At 39.4% G+C, this 7,810-nt stretch overlaps 1 long non-coding RNA gene across 1 annotated transcript in view; it reads left to right on the top strand.

The window, feature by feature from the left end:
• The first annotated feature begins 765 nt into the window (after positions 1 to 765).
• LOC141176280 (uncharacterized) overlaps positions 766 to 7,810 on the top strand; it is a 30,263-nt gene continuing 23,218 nt past the window's right edge. The window contains exons 1-2 of the long non-coding RNA XR_012253128.1: positions 766 to 1,006; positions 4,432 to 4,467. This is a non-coding gene — a long non-coding RNA (uncharacterized lncRNA). The remainder of the gene's footprint in view (positions 1,007 to 4,431; positions 4,468 to 7,810) is intronic.

The raw sequence follows: 7,810 nt of genomic DNA, 5'->3' as shown, positions 1-7,810 counted from the left end.
CACCATATTTTGAGAGCTATAATTTTTCCATATTTCGGCCGACAGAGTCATGTGACGGCTTGTTTTTTGCGGGACGAGTTGACATTTTTATTGGTACCATTTTTGGGGACGTGACATTTTTTGATCGCTTTCTATTCCGTTTTTTTGGGAGGTAAAATTAACAAAAACCAACAATTCAGGAATTGTTTTTTGAGGGGTTTTTTATGCCGTTCTGCGTGTGGTAAAAGTGATCAGGCAGCGTTATTCTTCGGGTCAGTACGTTTACAGCGATACTACACTTACTGTATTTTTTTTATGTTTTGGCGTTTTTACACAATAAAACTATTTTATAGAAAAAAATATTTTTTTTGCATTGCTTTATTCTGAGCGCTATAACTTTTTTATTTTTCGGCTGATGGAGCTGTATGGCGGCTTTTTTTTTGCGTAACAAGATGACGTTTTCAGTGGTACCATTTTTATTTCTATTTTGTTTTTTGATCGCATTTTTTTCCACTTTTTGTTTGGCAATATGATGAAAAAGCATATTTTTTTGCTCCGTTTTTTATTTATTTTTATTACGGTGTGCACAGAAGGAGTTAATTAGTGTGACAGTTTTATAGCTCGGGTTGTTTCGGACGCGGCGATACCAAATATGTGTACTTTTTTTGGTTTTGTAAAAATATACGGATTTATTGGTTTAATATTTTATTTATTTATTTTTATTTATTTTGTGATTTTTTTATTAATAGTTTAAAAACTTTTTTTTTACTTTTTTTCACATTTTTTCTTAGTCCCTGTATGGGACATTAATTTTTATTTTTCTGATCTCTGATCTCATGTAATGTAATAGACATATATTACATTACATGAGATCTTCCCTGACTGTTTCAGTCAGAGTCTCCTGTCTGGCTACAGCTGCAGCTGAGCCAAACAGGACACCATATATGGCAGAGCTGGAGGCGGTCATGTGACCTCCAGCTGCCATAGCAACCCCAGGTCCTGGAAGGACACGGAGGTCTTCGGAGAGGTAAGTTGACGACCCCCTCTCCTCCTGCTGTCTCCTATATGCCGTGATCACTATAGATCACAGCATATAGAAGACAGCTAAGGGTTAACATCACTGGGACCTGATCTAATCAGGTCCCGATGATGTTCCCTGTCAGAGCTAACGCTCTGCACCGGAATCGCAGCGCTTGCAGGACCCTAGGGGTCCTGAGCGCTGCGAGACCACCCACCGTTTTTAAACGTCGGCGCTGCACAGAGCCCGGCAAGCGCCGACGTTTATCTACAGTGGGCGGTTGGGAACCGGTTAATGAAAAAATATTTAAAAACACAAATAGAAATTCTACAAATAGGTGAAAAAGGGATTCAAGAGATTGTGGAAAACATGGTCTGAAATGTGACCCTGTAGTAATTTAATAGTAGTATGCAGGATCTCAAAAAAAGGGAAAGAAAAATGCCATATAGGTAAATGACACCCATTTCTCACACTTGTTGAGAGATGGGGAAATTTTCTGAAGCAGAAAAGGGAAAAGTCACACCAAAGTAATGCCCCATGTACATAAGGGGGAGAGATCAAAAAGAATCATTGATGGTCAAGACTTACCCATTAATAATCTTGCTGTACCCTGAAACCACCGCCACAACATACACCCCGACGCTCGTTTCGCACTCTGATGGGCTTTCTCAAGGGGAGTGTGTGTGCAGTCAGAGGTCATCATCTTGAATCCCCTTTTTCACCTATTTATAGAATTTCTATTTGTGTTTTTAAATATTTTTTCAATAAAAATCTGTTTTATATTATTGCAATTGGTTTTTGGATTTTCTTATCCAAGTATAGGTTGCCCAATGGACCCTATTCTGTTGAATATGATCTCCACAAACTTTGCCTGCCTAACTACTGCTATCACCAGGATTAATATTCAGTAGAATTAGTCCGTAGAAGGACTGTTAGTGTAGATTTGTAATGCTGTGGAATACCTTACTAAAACAACCACCAATTCTCTCCCTCACTCAGCAGCACCTCTCCCTACTCTGCCTGTTTCCAGGGTAGACTGTGACGAACACAGGGTCCCTGGTCTTGTATAGAACCGATAATGCTATGCGTCCAGCCAATCACTGTAGTACCACAACCAAAATGGCTACAGGATTACAGTAACTGGCAGGCAATCCCTGCATGTCAATTGGCTGTCTAAAAAGCGCCAAAAATGCGGGACCCGCGCTACCGCCCTAGCATTCCAAAAATACTCATCAAGCACTGAGCCTTTCAAGCACTGTGATGCTCGGGTGAGTGCTGAATAGTGGCGAGCATGCTCGCACATCACTAATAGTCATATGACAAACAGCCTCTCTTCCTGCTTCCCTCAGTTTTTAACTGAACATTGAGAGAATTAGGCAGAGCAGTTCGTCGGCACGTGACTAAGTGTGAAAATCACATATGTGCTTGGTGGTGGGGGGGCGCCAAACTGAATATTTGCCCCTGTTACCAGAAAAACCTTGATACACCTTTGAATCAGACCATGTTCCTGCACGGCCAGACACAGCCATTACACAGTACACAGCCATGGCACATTGATAAGATTATAAATACATCATGGTTTAAGGCATCTTGCTGAAACACGTAGGTTTTTTTATATTCCTTGTGAACAGGTGCATACAGATTTTAATATTTCTACAACAAAGATGGATTTTTAACTGTCTTTCATCGCTGGAGAACCCTTTTTTTTTGTTTTTGCATTTGTCTTCACGTCCAAGGCTTGGACGGCTCCGTGCGAGGCTTTGTACCTGCTGTAAGTCTTCAGTATGGTGAGCTGAAATCCCTTCCCTATTCCCCTCTATATACAGTACAGACCAAAAGTTTGGACACACCTTCTCATTTAAAGATTTTTCTGTATTTTCATGACTTTGCTGGTGACACTGTTGGGGATTTATTCAAAATTGAAGGCATACTGAACCAGCATGGCTACCACAGCATCTTGCAGCGGCATGCTATTCCATCCGGTTTGCGTTTAGTTGGACCATCATTTATTTTTCAACAGGACAATGACCCCAAACACACCTCCAGGCTGTGTAAGGGCTATTTGACCAAGAAGGAGAGTGATGGGGTGCTACGCCAGATGACTTGGCCTCCACAGTCACCAGACCTGAACCCAATCAAGATGGTTTGGGGTGAGCTGGACCGCAGAGTGAAGGCAAAAGGGCCAACCAGTGCTAAGCATCTCTGGGAACTCCTTCAAGATTGTTGGAAGACCATTTCCGGTGACTACCTCTTGAAGCTCATCAAGAGAATGCCAAGAGTGTGCAAAGCAGTCATCAAAGCAAAAGGTGGCTACTTTGAAGAACCTAGAATATAAGACATATTTTCAGTTGTTTCACACTTTTTTGTTAAGTATATAATTCCACATGTGTTAATTCATAGTTTTGATGCCTTCAGTGTGAATGTACAATTTTCAAAGTCATGAAAATACAGAAAAATCTTTAAATGAGGTGTGTCAAAACTTTTGGTCTGTACTGTATATGTATGTGTTAGATCATTGTCATGTTAGAAACTTGTATGTCTGCCAAGGGCACAGAATTACTATAGCATCTTTTCTTTCAATATAGGGCAGTACTTCTCTGAACTCATGATACCTTCAATGAAATGTAGCTCCCCAACACCAGCAGTACTCATAGAGCTCCACTTAAGGACACTGCTGCCAGCATGTTTTACTGTAGGCATTTTGCATTTAGAAATATGAATTTAGAAAAATGCATGATGCCTACAGTGAAACGTGGTGACAGCAATGTCCTTATGTGGGGCGGCATGAGTGCTGCTGATGTCGGGGAGCTACATTTCATTGTAGGCATCATGACTTCATATTATACTGATCTAAGAAGATACTACCACAAGTTCTTGCTAGAAATGCACCTTTCCAACATGGCTATGATCCCAAACACTCATATGTTGCATTTTTGAAGAACAGATTGAAAATGATTCAGTGACCAAGTATGTCTTCTAATCCAAACCCAAATGAAACACCTATGGGGAATTCTGAAGAGATAAGCATCACGCTGCATCCAGGCTTTAAAAAAGTAGTTTTAATGTCACCAATTTGGTTATTCCACTCCTAGATGACTTTCTGTCTTTAGAAATTATGAAAGTCAGGCAAAATACTAGTGGTTTTTATGTGGGGTGTATTCATTTTTGCATCAACTAATTTGAGTACAACTGAAGATTTTGCCATGAAAGTTACAATATTAACCTTACTTTCTTGTTTTGGGTTAAAAAAATGTTCTGTGAAACTTAGTCTTGTCAAAATGTTTGAAATTGTTGTGTCCAATGACTTTTCAAATGGTGTCTACTCATTTATGGTGAGCATGGAATTTATTTATATATACAGTATGTATATATAATATATATCTAATGTATATATATTTTTCACCCTGACTAATAAGTATTTCATTACTTTACAGAGGAAGATTCAGAGGGAGAGGACGCTTCACCTATAGGTATGTACTGCACATTACCATTCCATGTTTCTTAACCCTGTCTCATGATAATCAGCATTAACCTTCCTGACAGCCACATTTTTGAAGTCTGACACGTCACTTTATGTGGTAATAACTCTAAAATGCTTCTTCTTCTGCCAGTAATTCTTAGATTGTGATTTTGTTTTTGTAAAACATTGTACCTGTTACTACTGGTAAATTTAGATCAGTTGTTTTGCCGTTATTCATGAAAGTATTCCAAATTTTCAAAAAATGTTGAAAAATTTCCAATTTTTAAAGTTAATTGTATACCCTTAATGATATGTATATAGCTATAAAACATTAGTGTCTGGTAATGCTCCTTTCAGGAGAAATTGCTTAATAAATTGCGACGGCTAAAATTTGGGTATGAGGTAACATTTTAGCTAAAAGGAATTTGACTAAATGGAATTTTTCATTTTTTTATTCCATTTTGCATTAATTAATGTAAAACACCTCAAGGATTATCAAAATTGAATACTTTGAAGCCTCCTTTCATTAAACTGGGTGACTTTTAGGATGTTACAAAGTCACTTCAAGAGTGAGAAGGTCCCTAAAAATGCAGTTTATTTTAAATATCCTTGAAAATATGCTGCTAAAATTTTAACCCCTTCATGACCCTCGACATACCTATACGTCATGATGGTGAAGGGGTTCCCAACCAATGACATACAGTTATTAGTGATGAGCGAAAACTAAAATGCTCAGGTGCTCGTTGCTTGGATCGAGCAAATCGTAATGCTCGGGTGCTCGACCCGAGCAACGGGCCCAATGTAAGTCAATGGGAAATGAGAATTTTTCCGGCGGTTCTCCGTGGAGGTCTGGAGAGGGCCTAAAAATTGGCTGAATCGATGGGAACAGTGCTAAAATGACATGGGAACAGCATGGGGAAGACCCCTGTAAGCATCTCTGACTCCCAGGTTACTGCTGTGAACAATGTTATCAGAGTATTACGCCACTTTTACAGCCTGACAATAAAACATACAAAAACGAAGCCAAAATGGATTTTCCTGGAAAAAAATGTTAAGGAACATCATTTCCAGAGTAATGACTTGTACATAATGCAAAATAAACACCAAAAACAAAAATGCTCCTCTACACCTTGGGCTATGTTCACACTTAGCATTTTTGATGCATTTTTGCATTGCTTTCAACGATGAAAAATACATTCACCAGTAAATGTAATTTTAACATTTTACTACCTTATCTGGCCATGTGGTATGCGAGACATTATCAGACACATCCTGTTTTATTTATGAAGGAGGGACTCTGAACGTCACAAAGTCATTTTTACAAGGCCATTAGGCGGCCCTTAATATTGTTAAAGGGCCAGCAGTCGGTCCTCATTATTGTTACAGGGCTATTAACCGGCTATGCTTTGTTGTTCGCATTATTAAGGAGTGGGTCTCCTATACTATTATTGCAAATGCAGTGAGTGGCAGGGCTGCCAAAAAGTTGGCCGCACTTCAATACCCCATCGAGGAGACGTAGAGGAGGGCTTCATTAAAAAAAAATGTTCCCATAGTGGGTCTCCTATAGCGGTAATGCCCATTCAGTGACTGCAAGGGCTGCCAAAAATTAGGATGCACTTTAATACCCCTTTGAAGAGATATAGAGGAGGACCTCATTAAAAAAATTGTTCCCATTTTTAAGGAGTGGGCCTCCTATAGCAGTAATGCCCATGCAGTGACTGCAAGGGCTGCCAAAAATTATGACGCACTCCAATACCCCTTTGAAAAGACGGAGAGGAGGGCCTCAGTAAAAAAAGTGTTCCCATTATAAAGGAGTGGGCCTCCTATACTGTTATTTTAGCATGTAGTGGGTGACAGTGCTACCAAAATTTTGGAGGCACTCCAATACCCCTTTGAAGAGACTTAGAGGAGGGCAAAAAATTGTTCCCATTATTTTTAATTTTTTTATTTATTGAAATTTTAACAGAATATAGAATACTTCTATAAAAAAAATATGAAGTATAATAAACAAACATAAGAACAAGAAGTGGTACAAATATAAAGGAGAATGACTATACAATTGTTCCCATTATTAAGGAGTGGGTCTCCTATAGCTGTAATGTCCATGCAGTGACTGCAAGGGCTGCCAAAAATTAGGACACACTCCAATACCCCTTTGAAAAGACATTTAGGAGTGCCTCATTAATTTTTTTCCCATTATTAAGGAATGGGTCTCCTATAATGGTAATGCCCATGCACTAAATGCATGGGCTGAAAAACATTTACCCCTGGGGAATATATATGAACATACTGTATAACATACAGAATGTTAGAGGTAGGCCTCTAAAAAAAATTCCTACGGGCATCATAAACACCCTTTAAAAATTGTGAGGGTGTTGCATGATGGTCACCCTGTTGATATTCTGGTGGAGGATGAGGAGAAGGGGGAAGACTATAGAACATAGACAAAATCAGGAAGCGTATGTCTTTATTACCCAGATTCCTATACCTATTTGAAACCATCCCAGTTAAAATACCGATGAATATACTTAAAACAATCCAATCTATGCTATTAAAATTCATTTGGCATTCTGGCCGCCACCGTATTCCTAGATCGGTATTATGTGCCCCTAAAACACAAGGAGGACTAAATTGCCCTGATATTGTTAAATACTACTACGCAGCCCACTTGCGCCATATTCCCTCCTGGTCAAAACTTCTCGCGTACAATAAATGGACGGAAATTGAGAAATTATGGTTAGCCCCCTACCATCCGGCATCCTTGATATGGGGTCCACCTAACGACATACCTACAAAAGCACTCTTAGGCCCTATGGCATTCACCAGGGAGATTTGGAGATCCTCGAGGATGAAATTCCAGTTAGCGTCCTATGCATCCTTCCTGACCCCATTCCTGTATAATCCGCATCTATCATATCTCTTGTCAGCAGGAATAGTTACCCTTTGGGCAAATGCAGGTCTTTTCTCCTTTAGAGACCTGCTGGACCCTTTGACTAAGAAATTTAAACTTTTTACTGATCTGACTGATAAATATAATCTACCACATACCTTATTTTACTCATATCAACAGATAATTCATTATTCCAGATCTAATTTGGGTCCTCCTGAATCCCACACTCTATCTAGATTCGAGCAGCTGTGCACCGGCGTCCCTTCAACCAAAGGACTAATTTCAGATATATATACTATCTTGCAGACTCCGACTCCACTCCCTAATGTGCAACATTCCTACATGTCCAGATGGGAAAGCTGGCTAGGTCATACGCTATCTACCCAGCAATGGCAGATGATTTGGTCCCGGGCCTACAAGTCCTCTGTTAACACCCTTTATAAAGAAAACTAGATAAAGATCC

The sequence above is a fragment of the Phyllobates terribilis genome, unplaced genomic scaffold (genome assembly GCF_046119375.1).
Source record: "Phyllobates terribilis strain yellow unplaced genomic scaffold, ASM4611937v1 Scaffold_23__1_contigs__length_19252631, whole genome shotgun sequence".
Classification (NCBI taxonomy): domain Eukaryota; kingdom Metazoa; phylum Chordata; class Amphibia; order Anura; family Dendrobatidae; genus Phyllobates; species Phyllobates terribilis.
Note: the sequence above shows the minus strand (reverse complement) of the source record. Positions and strands in the feature narration are given on the sequence as shown.